Source organism: Pteropus medius, unplaced genomic scaffold (assembly GCF_902729225.1).
Source record: "Pteropus medius unplaced genomic scaffold, Ma_sr-lr_union100, whole genome shotgun sequence".
Lineage (NCBI taxonomy): Eukaryota > Metazoa > Chordata > Mammalia > Chiroptera > Pteropodidae > Pteropus > Pteropus medius.
In genome coordinates, this window is record NW_024351648.1 from 2,294,352 (window position 1) to 2,311,446 (window position 17,095).

Here is a 17,095-nt window from a genome sequence, read left to right on the forward strand (position 1 = left end):
CATTTAGCTGGATTCTGCCTCCTTTTGAGGTGTGAGTGAACTAGAAGGACACCTTGCCTTAACCAGTTCTTTACCTCACCACGCTCGCTTTCTAAATGATCTATTGACGTTTTTACATTTCGCTTGCTCCCCACAAAGCCAGTACATGCTGTGTGTATTCGAAAGATCAGAAGGTTAATACTAGTTTACATATTCTAGAAAGCGAGTGAAACTTGGCAATAGGATGAAACAGTAAAGTTTAGACTTATGTAAAAACGACAGCATTCATTTGGGTCTTTCTTCTTAGGCTAAATAAGTCCCCAAGGAAAGTATTTCTCCCATTTTACTTTGTTTCCCACTTTTCCCAATTCAAACTGCATCATAGATTTTCCCATTATTAGGTTTAGAAAAGGTAAACCATTTACTTCAACCAGCCCTGGTTCTTCTGTAATATACAATGGCTTCACAGATAATGGTCAAAAAAAATCATTTGCTCCGAGTAGAACCTTATCGGCAGGTGGTTTTGTGAAGTTAAGGCAAACAGCAAACACATTCTGAGAACGGGCAGGCTTTCCTGTTGGTCATTTCTTTTCTCCATTCATGACCACTTAATAGTGTGGTACAGGTGGGACTCGGCAATGGCAAGCGGCGCCGAATGAGCAACACCGAGGTCTAAATGTGGGCGCAGAAAAGCGAGAGATCGTGGACGATGGCCGTGGACGTGGAGGAGGCTGGGTGTGCGTGGATGCGGGACAGTGAGGAGCGAGTAACCTTAGCTGGATCGTGGAGAAAGCTGGCGGGAGATGGGGCGGAAAAAAACCCCCATAGGGACCAGAATGAGCAGAACGTGTAACAATAGAAACTTCTCTAGCTACTCCCCCCAACCTCATGAAGAAGCAGAGGACGTCCATGGTCTCGATTCTTCCCAGGGGAAAGGGGATTTTCCTTGAAAACCAGGCTTTTTTGGGGAGATGAAAGAAAAAATGTCTGAACACTTATTATGTGCCAGGCACAAGTTTTACTTGCTTTCTATTGATTTAAATTTAACACTATCTTGTGATATAGACAATATTGTCCTATTCTGCAGATGAGGATGTTGAGGCAAGGTGACCCAGTTGATGGGAGGCAGAGTCAGGACTGGACCCCAGGTGGTCTGGCTTCTGAGACTATCCCCTCCACAGAGAATGTTTATAGCGGTGGGATGTCCCATGAGCTGATTCAGGAGTGCCTTGTGGTACAGTGCCATGCACAGATACAGAACTCTCGTGACACTAACTCATCGTTTTTTAAGGGAGGGCAGGATGATGTTTTAAAACAATGTGCTTAGGAAAATAAGGAGGTACTCGAGCTCCAAATTATAACTGCTATTGTGAGCGACGGTGGTTTACTACTGAAGAACTTCCAGACACCGATTATCTCTATTTTTGCTTTCTCTTAAACATGAGTAATAAAAGCAGACAGGTCAATATCTGTTCTCAGGAGGTAACAACGTATTTTCAGCACTGCTACGTTTTATTAAAATGCAAAGACTACGTTTTACTATGACTCCTATAATTTTATTTTGTTCTGTAATTTTTTAAAGCAAAATTTCTTTCTTTTTCTTTTTTGGTAGATAGTGTGGCATTTTTTTTTTGTCCCCACATAGAAACGTGGCCTCCAACCATACAAAATACAAGGTGTCTCTTTCAGAAGCTCATAAGTTAGAATGTCAAAGGTGCCATATTGCTTCTGATGCACCTGCAGTGGCATAAGTAAAGTCCAAGAAACTACCCCACATTTGTCATTGCTGACATTCAGAGAATCAGATTAAAAATCCAAAACATTGTGTAATGTTTATATTACCAGGGGAAAAAAAAAAAAAACGCTTCTATGCAAAAAAATTTCAGGGACATCTTTAATTAGTTCCTGGAATTGATTTTTGCATTGTTTAATTTTGTGTCCCTGTCGCAAAACGTTTGTAATGTTAGATCAAGTTATTTGATCTTTATACGTTTGTCATGTTAGATCAAGTTATTTGATCTTTATTTCCGCTTTTTCTTTTGGGACATGTGAGTATGGGCAAACATTTTTAAATTATCCTGATCAAGCGTGGGGGACATCTTTCAGCTGACCCCACTTGTAATCAAGCGTAATCTTCTAGAAGAAGGCAAATTGATTGCTTCTAGAATCCTTCCAAACTAGCCGGAAGAGTGGGTCATACATTATCTTGTCCCTTTGAAAAATCCAACCCAGCGATTGATTTTCTGACTGCCAGTGGCAGCAAATTCCTCAGGATGAATTCTACCAGGTGAAGAAGTATTTCCTATAATTCTCCTTAAATTTCCTCAGCGTTAACTTTTCTAAGTGGCCCAGTCTCTTATGGGACAATGTAATAAGGATCTATCGGTTTTACTGCCCAGTACTTATCTTTAATGCCTAAGTAAATCTTTCGTATTCTCCAGCCCAGATTTCGTAATTCTAACTTTCTAGATCTGGCTGTGAGAGATTTTCTACACTGCACGCAATTCCTCGCCCGGTTCTGGGGTGCCACATTCCTTAAGGGGAGCAAACAAAACACGAAGTTAATATTGCAGAGAAACAGATATTATTCTCCTCTGTCATATCCTACAATGTCCTCTCTTATTTTTTTCTCTAGATTTTTGCCCAAATGTGCATCCCCACCCGCACCCTCCGGTGATATGATTTCTAGTGCTTTCGTTCGTTTTGCAATGTCACCGTGGAGATAGAACTATCTGATGACAAGAAAATTCCTGTCAGGCTTTCAAACCTTAAGTTAAAAAAATTGTATCTTAATGACACGTAGTTTGTCATTTGTTTATGGAGATGTGTGTGCGAGTGACATGGAGCTTCATGCTCGTTGATAAACTGGCTTGGAAATATGTTTGAACCGGAGACAGGGCCCAGAAGGACCAAAAAAAAAAAAAAAAAACCACACAAAAAACGAAAAACAAAAACATAAAATGGCGGTCTGCGCTGAGGCAGGGACGATTTTAATTTTGTTTTCATTTCGATGTTTCTATGAGGAGAAAAGAGAGGAAGGAGGTAAAAGAGGGAGAGGCCACAAGGTGAGAGGTAGTCGAGGGGGCTGTCGAGGAAGTTCTCCTGGGGGAAGCTATGTTCAAACTGTCGCGTGAGGATGGGTGGCAGTTGGCCAAGGACTTAAGGGAAGAAGAAGTCACGCACCAAACACACAGAGCTTATGGCAAGGAGCTGAAGGGCTTCTGTCTGCCAAGCTGGAGGGCAGTGTTCTAGGGGGACGGTCACGGGTGAGGCCATCGAGGCTTGGCGTGCCTGCTGCTGCTTTGAAAAGAAAACTAAGGAAAGCCATTTGGGGAAAAGTAGGTCCCCCTCCCACCCCGTTTAAAGCTAATAAAGATTAGATAGAGTTGGAATCATTACAGTCCTTTGAAGTAGCTTTACAACTTCAAAGAAGAGAACATTAGAAATTCAAGAATATATCAAACGTCTGTATCCCTGTGTCCCCTTCATTATATGGGGACCTGAATATGGCATAAGGGGTAGCCCAGGAGGTGACTCTATCTGTAAACTGGAAAAGAGTCTCGATTAGTGTCGAAATATATATATATTTTTTTCTTTGAGGGTATCGGTATCAGGCACATATATAGAGACACCATAGAAAATTCTGTTTGGGGTACTTAATACTTTTAATACTAGCTGTCAAATTTTTCTTCTTTTTTTTTTTTTTCAGTCAAAGCCATAAAAATCATACAAATGAAGCAACTTTTTAGTGTTCCCACCCCGGGCAAGGGTCTCTCTCTTGACAAGGACAGGAAATTAAAGGTCACAGTAAAGTTCTCTGCTCATCTTCTTACTTCAAAGCTCTGGTGGTGTCTGGAGCTAAAAGCCTCTGTCTCCTTCCATTCATCTACCCACATCTTCATGACAAGAGATAAAAGGACATTTACTTTCAACGGAGGAAGAAAAGTTTCTGCAAAAGGCCCAGCATAGCTCTGCCTGATGGAGCCCTCACTCGTCCTCACTCATTGAATGCCAAGAATGCATCGTGGGTCCATACGCTCTTCCGAATCATTCTCGCAGAATCAGCTTAACGTCCTGACTACTGCTTCTTCACCGTAGGTAAGCCCTACTGTGTGTTTCTGTCTGGCCTGACTAAGGCAGGTGGTTAGAAGAGATTCAGATACAGATTCTCTTTTGCGAACGTAGCGTTCTATTTTGAAGTTTCGTTGGGGGAACCAATGTAAGGTCCTAAACCATCATTCAATGTTTGGTTTCAACATCTTTTTATAACCAGAAAAATTAAAGTTAAAGCAGAGGTCATGTGTCAGATTATTAAACAGCCATGACTCAAACGTGTCTCCACAGCGGCAGACAAATGCTTTGGACGCAAAGGGACACATGGCCTGTAGTCAGTGTCTCTATGCTTCAGGCAGATCTTTCACTTAAACTTTTGAAACTATGTTTTCCCTCAAGGGATATCTAGGACAAAACTCTTTTGCTTAGACATAGTTTAAAGCAGTTTTCACATAATATTTTTCAAAAGATTTAAAACGAAAATTATTTTATTCAAATACAATACATATCTGGGGAGGCTATGGGCCAGGATAATGTGTGCACTAATTCAGATTCAAAGAGGCCACACTTTTATTGTGAGGGGCTGGCTCTAACTCTGAGGGCACAGAAAGTTCTAGAAAAGTAGAGAAATTTCCCTGGGCCTGTGTGCAAAGCACATTTAGAGTGGGAAACGTCACTTTGATGCTGATTCTTTCCTTCTTTCCTTTGGGCCTCATTTCCTTTTCTTATGACTCTGTGAAGCTGCGCCAGGACCTGTGAGGCAGTTGGGTGGAGAGGAGAGATGAAGGGAAAAACCCTCCTCCTTCTGACCTTCTCCCTTCTTTCTGTTCTTCCCACAGGACTGATGGGCTCAACAGTCTTAACACCTGGCCGTGGCCATCCCTTTAGATGACTCTGGCGGAGCCGCGTGTCCTACGGTTCAACTTCTCGAAGCTGCCCTGTCTGTAATTCCTAGATAGGCTTTTGAGCTCTGCTCTCGTGTTTCGGCTTTATAGTGCTTTAAAAATGTTTTGCTCCAAGTGCGCCCTTAGTGTCACGCTTTATTAATGAGATACGACTCGTGTTAGCGAGGGCCTACTCTGGAGCCATATGCCCTGAAGAAGTTATTGGGTTTCCTTGTTTACCCTGAGTTAAAAAAAAAAAAATGCCATTCACTCTGACCTCATGACAAATAACCCTGCCCGTGCAGTTAAAACAGGAAAAAAACGAGTTATCTGATATCGTGAGGGCAAATCAGCTGATGGACACATATTCCACTGGCGTGTGGGCATCGCGAGGCTCCCTAGATTATTAATGAGGAACGCACACGAGAGAAATTTCTCTTCGGTTTGTTTGCCAACTTCCAAAATAAACCCGATGCAAGGAGCTATAGCTACAGCGTGTTTGGTTTTTATTGCTAGCACACATCATTATGTCATTATACGAGAATTGCCCGAAGAAATCTGAAGAAATTAGCAGACGGGTTGCTTAATGGCCTTGCCCGGCCTGCCTGTGGAGATGTCTCAGAAAGAAAGGGCCAAAGCGTGAGTCAGGCCTCGGGGGAAGATGGTGTCTCAGCATCGGCAGGTGCCAAGTTAGCTTGGGTGTCTGAGGAGCCGGCGTTGGCAGGCCACCAGGGAGAGGACATTTCATAACCTAGGACTTAGCCCAGAGGGTTTCAAACTAGCAAGTCGTTCACAGGAGCTGGCATGAGAGAGGAGAGAGGAAATTTGTTCTGTGGACCAAAACCTCTCAGCTTCAAGACAGGGCCTTTCTAACTCGGGTTTTCTTTTATTTTAGCTTCTGTGCATTTTTTTTTTTTCTCATCAGATTTCATTATGTATCAGATTCTTCTGTCACTGGTGCTCCCAAAGGGACTGTTCTAGAAATTCATCACTGAAGGATGGACTGGCTATTTTAGATGGAAAGATGCTGGGTTTTAGAATAACATATAAAAACCGTTAACACTTTTTCTAGCACCTGCTTGTCCCAGGTGGTATGCTAAGATGTGGGCAGACTACCTGAGAATACCTCAGGTGATTCTCAGAGCCCCCGTGTCTGGGTACCATTATCAAACCTGATTTCAGCTGAAGAAACTGAAGCATGAAAGATTAAGTAACTTCCCTGATGTCACAAAATAAGTAAGTAGCAAAGACGTGATCTCTTGTAGCTTGATTGAGTTCATGCTTTAGGGGCCGTCCTGTCTTTCTCCAAATGGGGACAGCCTCAGTGTCCTCGGGAGCCGTCGGAGGCCCTGAGCCTCCATCTTTGCCAAGTACCTATTGTGCTAACTGATACGTACTTTAAAACCAGCCAAAAAACACATTGGCTAGGAAGACAGAAGGACAGTCTCTTAGAGAACTAAGCACACTCTTATGATCTAGCGATCACGTTCCTTGGTATTTATTTACCCAAGTCGATAATTTATATCTGTACTAAAACCTGCACAAGTGTTTATGGCAGCTTTATTTATAATTGCCAAAACATGGAAGTGATCAAGGTGTCCTTCGGTGGGTAGATAGATCAACGGTGGTATCCCCAGACACTGGAGTATTACAGCAATAAAAAGGATTGAGTGCTCAAGCTATCAACAGACATGGAGGTGTCTTACATGTAGATCATTAAGTGAAAGAAGCCAGTCTTTAAAGGCTACATACCGTATGGTTTCAACTATAGGATATTCTGGAGAAGGCAAAACTATGGAAACAGTGAAAATATTGTTGCCAGAGGTTTTGTGGGGAAGGAGAAATGAATACATCAAACGCAGGGCAGTTCTAACGCAGTGAAACTATTAACGGTGGGTACGTGTCCTCGTGCATTTGACCAACCCACAGAAGGTACAACACACAGAAGAAAACCCCAATGTAAACTATGGGCTTCAGTTTGAAATAATATATCAATATTGGCTCTTAAGTTATAACAAATGGGCCACACACTAAAGCAAATATTAATAATAGGGGTTATGGTGGGGATACAGACTCTATACGTTCCACTCAATTTTTCTATAAACCTCAAATTACACAACAAAGTCTATTAATTTAAAAAAGGGGCTCGGACATAAGACCGAAGAAATGTTTTCCACCCTTTCCTACCTTTTGCATATCGTAATCATCTATTCAAAGCACATTAAACAATTTAAAGCCCGTAATTTAAAAAAATACTGTAAAAAAACCCTTGAGACTAATAAAATAAAATTTAAAAAAAAAAGAAAATACTGTAAACAAAAAATTTAAAGCCAGCGAAGAAAAGAATCTTCAACTCTGGGTACAATCCTGAGGCTTTGGCTCATTTTTAATGGTGGAATTTTGGCCCGCTGTATTCTTGACACATTAGAAGCACCCTGCTCAGGAATGAGTGGCCGAGAGAGAGAGAGAGAGAGAGAGAGAGAGTGAGAGAGAGAGAGAGAGAGGAAGGAAGGACCAATCAGGAGGCTTCCCGCTCCTGATTGGTTTCTTGGCAACGCTGAAGATGGGGAAAGATGGTGTCTTCAGATTTTCTAGCAAAAAAAAAATGGGGCTGGAATGTTTCCTGATCCCTCTCTACTTCCAACCTTGGAAGAAGCATTAAACCAAAAAGGAGGCTAGCTCGTATTTCTCTCCGTTCCCTACATTCTCACCGCCGGGCCTGGTAAACGCCATTAATCATACAATCGTCCAGCTGTGTCCTTGTCATCTGAGCCGCCCCCCACGGTCAGACAAGCAGATGACTGGCAAATGACAAGCACTTGGCTGTGCGGGTCTTCGGCAAAGCCCAGGTAAAGAAGTTACTTCTCTTTGCCTGCGTTTTAATTTTCGCTAAAGCCGATTTACTCTTATAGAATGAGATAGTTATACGTAGAGAATAAAACTTAAGTATTGGCTTGATATAGAGTTCCCAGGTGATGGTGTCTTCTCAGGGAGCATTCAGTTTTCCAAGAGTGTCTCTGGCTCTTCCCGTAGGCATCGGAGGCTGCTGTTTTCACGGTTCCTTTGGTTTGTTCAGAATGAATCTTGAAAGGGCACCATGGTTTACCCTGAACGGCAAACTCCAGAAAAATGCGATCCCTTTTCTAAATGAATTAATAATGTCAGGACGTAGACAATATATTCCAGCTCTCTCCACGCTCCTTCTGATCCCAGAAACACATGACCTGCCGTCCACCTGCGCCCACACTTGCTGGGGATCCCTCTACCCAGCGAGACAAAGTCACAAGAGGTACGAATTACTGTCACAGGGCAGAGGACATCAACTGAGCGTTGTTCTCAGCTTTGGTGTCTGTCATTTGTGTTACCTGAGTCTCTGGATCGAGACCTAAAGAAAGCACCTCCAAGTGGAAGTCTCAAAGACTGGGTTTCCTTCGCAAAGTCCTTCACGAAGGAGAGAAACTGTAATATCTCGTTATTTGGAAGCCTAAAATGTAAAAGTTTGAACCACTACATATTCTTCTGACCCACAGCCATCCTGAAGAAGTTACCCCAAATTAAATGCTAATCTCTTTGTTGTCAATAGTGACTGCTTTAGTCTCATAGTCAAAGGTGGTTTGTTTATCTTTTTTCTTTTTCTTTTCTCTCTCTCTCTCCTCCTCCTCCTTTTCCTTCCTTCCTTCCTTCCTTCCTTCCTTCCTTCCTTCCTTCCCTTCCTTCCTTCCCTTCCTTCCTTCCTTCCTTCCTTCCTTCCTTCCTTCCTTTCTCTCTCTCTTCCTTTCTTTTTTTCTTTCAAATCTTTTTTAAAGCTCACAACAACTTTAATACTTCTGAAAGCAGAGGTTAGACAATAAAAAGATGTCAGACCTTGGGATGTTATTATTTTTTCTTAAGAATACGACTCATACATTGCTTTATAATAAAGTCCATAAAATAAAAGTCTTTCATATGAAAAAGAACTTGGGATTGTAAGAATTATGCATAAGAGCGAAAGGAGCGATAAATATTGTAATATATCGGATGGTCACCGCTTAGGTAGAATGTGATAAAATGTGACATCATCCACTGAGGACAAGAGAGATGCTTCCTCCCTTGACCCAGGCCTGACTCTTAGAGTTACCAACTCCTCATTCTCATCCCACCTAAGAGAAAGGGATAAAATGCTTCCTTCGAGAAAAAGAAAAAAAAAAGATGAATAAAAGCAATGCTTATTTAACAAAATGGGAAAAAGATCTTGGTTTATTTTATTTTATTATTTTATTTTATTTTATTAATTTAATTTAATATTTAATTTAATTTAATTTAATTTAATTTTATTTTTATTTTATTATTTGTTGAGACTCACATGAACATCCCAAGGAAGACGAAGTGCCTTTCCTGGGCTTTTACTTGTGCACTTAGGGGACAGCCTGGTAAAGCACGAGATAACGTGATCACCTGTGGCACCACTCAGAACCCAAGGGCTTCAGCCTGCCTTGGTCGCAAGGACCTGTACCCATTTTTCCACCTCTGGCATCTCCTTCTCTGTCCTCCTCCCACTGCCAGCGCTGCCATGTGTCCCCAGCTATCACAGGGGGGAGGGAAGTCGATTCCCCGTAAACAATTCTCTCTCCAGCCACTCTTGGCGAGTGCCAACCAGGTTGCCAATTCTGATGTAGACACCTGTCCATTTGGAACAGGAATGAAAATGGCCATTCATTTCCCAGAAACCATCAAACACCCTGTCAGCAAACAACAGCTCTCTGTTAACTGCAATCTGGGCAAGACGAGAATGGGTCACATCGATGGCCAATTACCAATCGTCCCAGCCATTCAGCTTCCTTCGGATTGATGAAAGTTTCTGACTCTTTTGCTACGATACAGTTCCAGAGGGTTATCTTTTAATGACGGTGCTAATAATATGCTAAAACTTTCGTTTTTGCTATGCGATGGAGTCTTGAAGTCAATGTGAACCAGAAGTTGCTAATTAGAGTCCAGGGTCCCTCCTTATTTTCAGCTGGCTTCTTGAATGACGTCCTCATTGTTCAAACAATAGTGACGATGATTTCTAATCCCATTGCTATTGGATTCTGAAAATTTTGCTGCATTTAGAATGGAAGCAAGTATATTATCCTGTGTGTGTGTATGAGTGTGTGTGTATGAGTGTGTGTGTGTGTAATGAGTATGTGTATGTGTGTATGAGGTAAATGGTGTGTGTGTGTGTGTGCGTGTGTGTGTGTGTGTGTGTCGGAGGGCTATTCATCTCTTTATCTCATTCTCGCTGGCCTGGTCTTTCTAAGCATAACACCTTCATGAAACTTCGGTGAAAAATCTTTTTAGGTTTATCCTGCCTACGACTTTCAGATGAGATGTGTGACTGTGGAAGTAGACTTTTGGGAACGCCTATGTCCCATGTTTAGGGGCCCCGTGCCTAGCAGAGTCTGGCGATTAATGCGGGTTTAATTTTGTTATGAGCTAGGCAGCCGAGCGGTATAACAATACGAGTCTGTTGGACATGTCTTCTGGGTTGTCACGTTCAATTTGCACATGACCTCCTGCCCAAAAATGGGAAAGAAGTGGTAGAATGTGGGACTGAAAGCTCATATTATTGCTTTGACAGCTTCACTCATCTAGAAGTAATGCAAAATGCAATTTATATTTATACACTCTGACCTCCTACGCAGACAGGGAAAGTACCTAATGACGACCACGTTAGGGTAGGAAGAAACATCTCAATACAGCTGGAATTTGTCTACGATTCTGCTTTTCAACCATTCAATTACAGTCAAAAGATAAATGAAACGCGGACAGTGCGCTGGGGAGATAGTGTCATGATTATTTTATAGTGACTGGGTTCTGGCTTTGAGTCCTGGCAGAGGCGGCTGCAACACGCCTTATTTTCACCAGAGACAGATAATCTGCCTGTTCCCAGCACACAAAAGCCCCCTCTGCTTGTAGATGCATCATTATGCCCATCGGAGAGGAAAAAAGACACCAACAGCTCAGTGACCCTTTGGATCTGCATTTGGAAATTCTTGAGAGGGGCTGACACATTAATCTTATTAACCAATATAAATCAAGTCAGGCCTGGTGGTAACTGGGGCATTATTTACTTTTGAGTGGAAGTAGGCGGTGGGCAGAAAGCATGATTTTCTTTTGTGCGTCAGGAAATTCACTGGCTTTTACATGCCCCCAGATCGCTTCATTTCGAAGAGAGCCTATGAGCTGACTGGGCAGAAAGGGACAAGAGCTTGTAGGACCCTCGATGCATCCTGAGTATTTCTAAACAGTGTTTTAAATGAATATATATATCTATTTTTTCTAGCTCTACAGCCTCATAACTTCTACAGGAGATGGACACATGCGGAGTGGGGTGGATGGATTCTGGCTTTGTCCAGAGATGAAAAGGGACAGTCATTATGAAGGACAACCACCTTCATAAAGGCAGCAGCACCTGCAAAACTGATGGCCAACTGTCACTTTAAGGTGTCAAGGGCCACACCAGAGACCCACCGAGCTGCAATAAACGGTGCGATAAAAATATTTCTCAAACGATTGCTCGAACACAAGTGCGTTTTTCTATATTCTTGCTATTTTTTTTTTCCTTTGGGGGGATAAAAAGCCTCCGTTGCTAAAGTTGTCCTGGATATTTTAAAGTTCTGAAGCAGAAGACTGAAATGCATTTTTTTTTTTTTACCTGAACAAATGGACTTTTATATGGAGGAATATCAAATAAAATCTTCTCTTAAATCAAATCTTGCTACTTTCTGTCTCTTAACACAGTTTATGACACAAGCTGTTCCCTTCTCCCAGCCCCCAGGGGTCAAACACCATCTCCACAGGGGCCTTTCTAGTTCCTTCTTTAAATAAATAAAGACAGAATCAGGCTCCAGACACGCAGCTGCGGGGTGGGTATGGAGGGCTCTGGTCCCGCTCCCCTTCCTCAGTCACCTGGTCGTCTTACCTGGCTTCCTTCCCCCTTCCCCAATCCGGTGACATCACAGCCATTGATTTCTGTTTGTCACAAACGGTCAAAAACGAATACAAATGGTCTGAGAGAGTCCCTGGCTCCCATCGGCAGCCTCAGGGTACTCTAAGGTGACTTCTCTGGGGTACTCAGGTGAGATGAGATAGGGGCGGGGCCTAAGTACGTCATGGGGATGGAAGAGGGGTGTTCCAGAAAACCCGGGGCGGGATACCCCTCTGTCAGGAGGAGGCCAAGCCAGAGCTCGCGTTCAGAGGCCCTCGGCCCTGCCTTGCGGGGCCGTGCACCTGGCTTGGTGGCCTGAGGGACACCCCAACTCTGGCCCTTTGTGTGTGTGTGTGGGGGGGTGTTGCTGAACCCCGGTTCGCTCCCCTACCTCTGGTGAGCTTAAACCGTAGTCCGCGGGAACTCAACGTGGAATAGAAAACCTCGACTAAACCATCCCGTTTCCATCCCAGGCTTAGGAAAATAATTATGGGATGGGACTGAAAATGAAAGAAAATGCTTTGAAACAGTTAAATAACCAGCCAGGAGGGGGAAAAAAACAAAAAAAAAAAAAACACTCCCAGAATGGGATGCTAGCCGATGTGGCCTCTGGGTCATTCTGTTTGTCCCCATCTCATTCTGTCCCTCTAGGTCAAACACTCCCTCCCACCATCCAATTAAAAAAAAAAAAAAGTGCTGACAGGTCCTTCTGCTGGTGAGAAATGCGCCTTAGCAGCACGTGCGCGCGCAGCCCCGGAGATGCCCGAGCCTGCTCCGCAGCGTCCCCGCGGGGCCCAGCCCGGGGCTGTCGGGGTGGCGGGTCCTCCCCTCCCTCCCACCCCAGGACCTGCAGCGGGGTCTCCCCGCCGATCCGGCAGGAGTTAAACCGCGAGGCAGACAAAAGGGAGGCCGCGTCCTTTGCTCAGCTGTCAGTTGCAAATAGAAGCGCTGCCCTCTGGACTTTGCCTCCCGCGGGAGAGGACACTTTATTACAGGTTATGACAAGTTGCCGAGAGACACGGAGAACTCAATAAGTGGCATCGGGCGAGCGGCATCGCAGATGCTCCAGACGTTTGGGAGACGGCGCGAAGGTGGCTGCAAACGAGAGGGGCCAGCGGGACCCGAGACGGAGTCCGCGGGCGGGGACGCGGTGGCCCCGCGCTGCCAGCCCCCGGGCCACCTCCTCGGAGAGGGTCAGGCCGCTGCTGCACCCCCCGATCGTCCCAGGGGATTCGCGCCACCCCGCTGCGCCCAAATTTGCGGCACGTTTAGGTTCCAGGCGGGAAGTCGCACGTCCCGCTGTCCCCGGCCTGTTTCTTTCTGGGGAGCGAGTCCTCCTTCCCCCTGGCAGCGTTTCAAATGCTTTTCATCACCCAACGCCCAGTGGAAAATAATCTTGTCCCCGTGAGTGCTCAGACCTGCAGAGCCTTGCCCTTCCCTGAACTCGGAGCGGGGTGGGGGACACTCCCCAACCCCATCCGCACCAAACAAGCCCCCAACTCGAAGTGGAGCCTGCAAGGTTTGGATTGGCCCGAGGACGCCAATGGATTTGAGGCTGGGCAGTTCTGAGACTTGCTGGAGGAAAGTGGGGGTGGGGGTGCAGTGCAGAGGCTGACATGTTCACTAAATTCCATTCCCATGGCTCAAATCTAGAGCAGACGTGATTAGCAGTTTCGAAATCAAGCCTCTCCACAATGTTTGTTTCTATGAAGGGACCATAAACTTCTCACCAGCAACGTTTTAGCAGTGTGGCAAAATGCCACACACACACACACACACACACTCCAGATTCTTCCTCCTCCTGTTTTGTTGTTTTGTTGTTTTTTGTTTGTTTGTTTGTTTGTTTGTTTTAATCTATGCCAATGCAACATCCCTGCCTATCTTTGTCTGAAGAGGGGACAAGGAATTTGTATGGTGCTGGGATTCAATAATCTGTCACAACCCCCAAAGTTTCAGAAAGTGGCTTCAAAGAGGCAGATTCTTGGAGTGGCCATTTCGGCCATATTTTACTCTTTTTCCCCCACCGGCTATCAGACCATCAAAAACCCAACTTTGTTTCCTCAACTTCCACCCAACCTTCTGCTTTGTTTCTCTCAGAAATATTTATTCTCCTCATGTCAGAGAGCGCCTGATTTGGATAAACCTTAATTATTTGCTCACTTTCTGGAATGCTCGGTGAACCTGCCCCTCCTCCAACAACTGCTGTCAGACATAGAAACAGACCTTTATCTTGAATTCATAACAGAAGTTTCGAGAAGGTTCCTATTAAAACAACTGAGCCTATTGAACAAGTCTCGGGTGTCCACTGAGTGCTGTTAAATGTAAAACAGCCCAGGCCTAAGTGAACGGAAAAGCCTCCTGAAGAACAGATAATTCTGTGGCATTGCAGTCACAAAATAAACGGTATGAGAAATGCTATTTATTTTTCTGTCACGATGTACCATTAGTGATCAATTCGACTTCGAAGGTACAACCGTATTTCCTCAAAGATTGATTGATTTGTGTTATTTTTGTTTTAAAACTCTTCACAACTAAAAAAAAAACATGCAAAATATTGGTCCTTCCAATGACTGTTCATTGGCTACTCACCAGCCGAAAGGTTTGTGAGATTCTTTTTATTACAGAAGTGACATTAAAAAGTTTTAGCCTCTTGATGAAAAACTTCCCTCTCATGTTTTTGCTTTTGCAAAAGATTGGGAGAGGGAAATTGTAAACGAAATCACTCCCCTGATTTGGTCCTTGGATATTAGAATTCTTCAAAACCTGGTGAGGCAACAGGAAAAAATAGGAAAATGCAGATTATATTGAGCATGATGTTCATTTCCGCGTTTGGGCAAAGTCTTAACAGGTAAGACTCAATCTTTATTTCTGCTTATCTTCTCTCTTCCTTTCTAGAATATAGCAATTCAGCCTCCAGAATCAAACTCAAATATGCTTAAAACTTCATTGATTTCATCTTTTTCTCTCTCTTTCTTTATATATATACTGTGTTCTCTCTTTTTTTCTGGAGACAGCAAATTGTTGAGAGAGATAGATCAAACATCTCAAACTTTCCCTCAGATTCTTCCAAAAAAAAAAAGATAAAAACATGGAATGGAGAGATTTAAGTAGAGGATATAGAAAGCTGTCACCAGCAATGCCACACACACACACACACACACACACACACACACACACACATCTGTAAAAATAAGAAAGGTCATCTGTAAGAAAGTTAAAACAAGGGCCATCATCTGTAAAGCAGTGTTTTGTTGCCCTGTATCGTGGCAAAAATATGAACAGAATCGCCACTTGGAAATGAATGATAGGATACACATTCGTAATATAAATAGGCAAAGTCCCCAGGAATATTTTTTTGCATCTCTATCTTTACAGATCCTCCAGGCAGCTCAGGGGAGAGCTGAAAATCAACTGAGGGGGATGAGACCCGTAACTCTGCGAAAGGTTGGGGCTGCTTTAGCCTCTTTGTAAGAGACATAGTTTTTATGTTTCCACCTCCCCCGCCCTCCCTTCTGGGGCTTGGAATAATAAACTCAAGTGGCCCGGCCGTCAGCCCCTGTCTATCTTCCTTAGCAAACTTGACATAGTGGAAGAAATATGACACGTGAATTATTAAAGAACAGCTAGTTGACTTTTAACCCTGATTGCTTTTCTCAGACCCCATTACCTGCAAATTTATCTAGCAATAAACTGCAGGAATTACAGGGTGAGCAAGCTTGGAAGGAGAGGAAAAAGCAAAGCTAGGGTTTTGTGAAAATATCAGGGAAAAAAACCGGGATATTTCGCCTTCCTATTTACGCCACTCAAAGGGATGTGTGATGTGCTAGAGGAAACAAACCAGCCATCTAAGAAGAGACCATTTCTCGGTCCGATAAAGCAGAGACAGAATTTCAAGGATGTTCATTTCTACCCGTAACGTGTCTCTGGTACTCCCTTCAGGCAGAGCTTCCGAGGATTTTTTATTTTTCTCTTTCACCCAATTGAAACTAATTCTTAACTTCATAAACAATAATTATAGAAAGGATACTTCCTCCCTCTATCTCCTCTTCTCCAAAGGGAAGAAACATTTTCTAGGCACTTTTAAAGACGCCCAGAGAATCTTTCCAAGTCGGACTGTTCCAAAACTTTAGAAACCATCCAGAGACTGTTGAATTGGGGCCATGGATGACATTAGAAAAAATCAGCAATAATCGTTCAGGCATTCGAACAAAAGTTTCTTTTGTGCTAATTAGGCAGCCATTATCCTGTGGGAGTAAGTAACTCAGCAGTTGTCATTAGTCTAAAACGAGAAGGAGTTTTTGAACGCTCAGGGGTTTCTTCTTTTAAAATGAACAAGAGGAGATGTGTAACAACACCGCCACCACCAAAACAACAACTATAGTAATAATAATAACTATTATAGTTTTGTCCTTTGGGCATAGATTTGTATATCCTTTTGCCAGAGACAAGATAGTAATTGAATCTATTCCAAATCTGAGTGATGCATTTACAGAAATGACTTTACGAGACAGAAGACCCAGGAGGCGAGTGATGGATACTATTGTCCAAACGTGACCCCCCATTAACACCACCTATCAGCATCTGGATCCTGTCACCGTGTCCCATCCCAGAGCCAAGAGGGCTGGCTGCCTGGCATATTCCAAGCACTTGGAGGGCTTGCAGGCTGCGCTCAACCCCGCATCAACTAGATGGGTGGGGAGGTTGACACACACCTCGCTCCCTCTCCCTCTCCCTCTCCCTCGCTTTATTACCCCTCTTCAGGCCCATTGTTTGTCAGGTGCTGGCAATTTGCTCCTTATCACACTTCTGTTTACGAGGGCTTTTATTAATAACAAAGAGAGAAATGGTATTAATATTAATTAACACAATCAAATGAAACAGTTTTGGGAATCCACCAAATGAATCATCTCATCGTCTAATTGGAGAGAGAGAGAGAGAGGAGGAGGAAGGGGTAGGAAAGAGGGAGGGGGGGGATACAGATGACCTACTGGGTGACAGGCACAGGTTGGAAGGGTGACATTTTATTGTAAGCCTCCCAATGAAAGGAAGAAAAGGAAGGGACCAGTCAATTTAATGCAGGGACCAAGAGTGCAAGAGTGTTGCTAAGAGACAGAGATGCTGGAAAGTTCTATCTGAAGCACTTCTCTGACCTTATGCAAATAGAGGCGGCCAACTCTTTGTGAAACGGCTGAAAATTCCACCCCCTGTGTCACCAATACCTGGCATCGAGCCT

At 43.7% G+C, this 17,095-nt stretch overlaps 1 long non-coding RNA gene across 1 annotated transcript in view; it reads left to right on the plus strand.

Moving 5' to 3' along the window:
* LOC120587328 (uncharacterized) overlaps nt 1–5,216 on the plus strand; it is a 29,933-nt gene extending 24,717 nt beyond the window's left edge. Inside the window, exons 2-3 of the long non-coding RNA XR_005648923.1 lie at nt 3,689–4,077; nt 4,872–5,216. This is a non-coding gene — a long non-coding RNA (uncharacterized LOC120587328). The remainder of the gene's footprint in view (nt 1–3,688; nt 4,078–4,871) is intronic.
* The last annotated feature ends 11,879 nt before the right edge of the window (nt 5,217–17,095 follow it).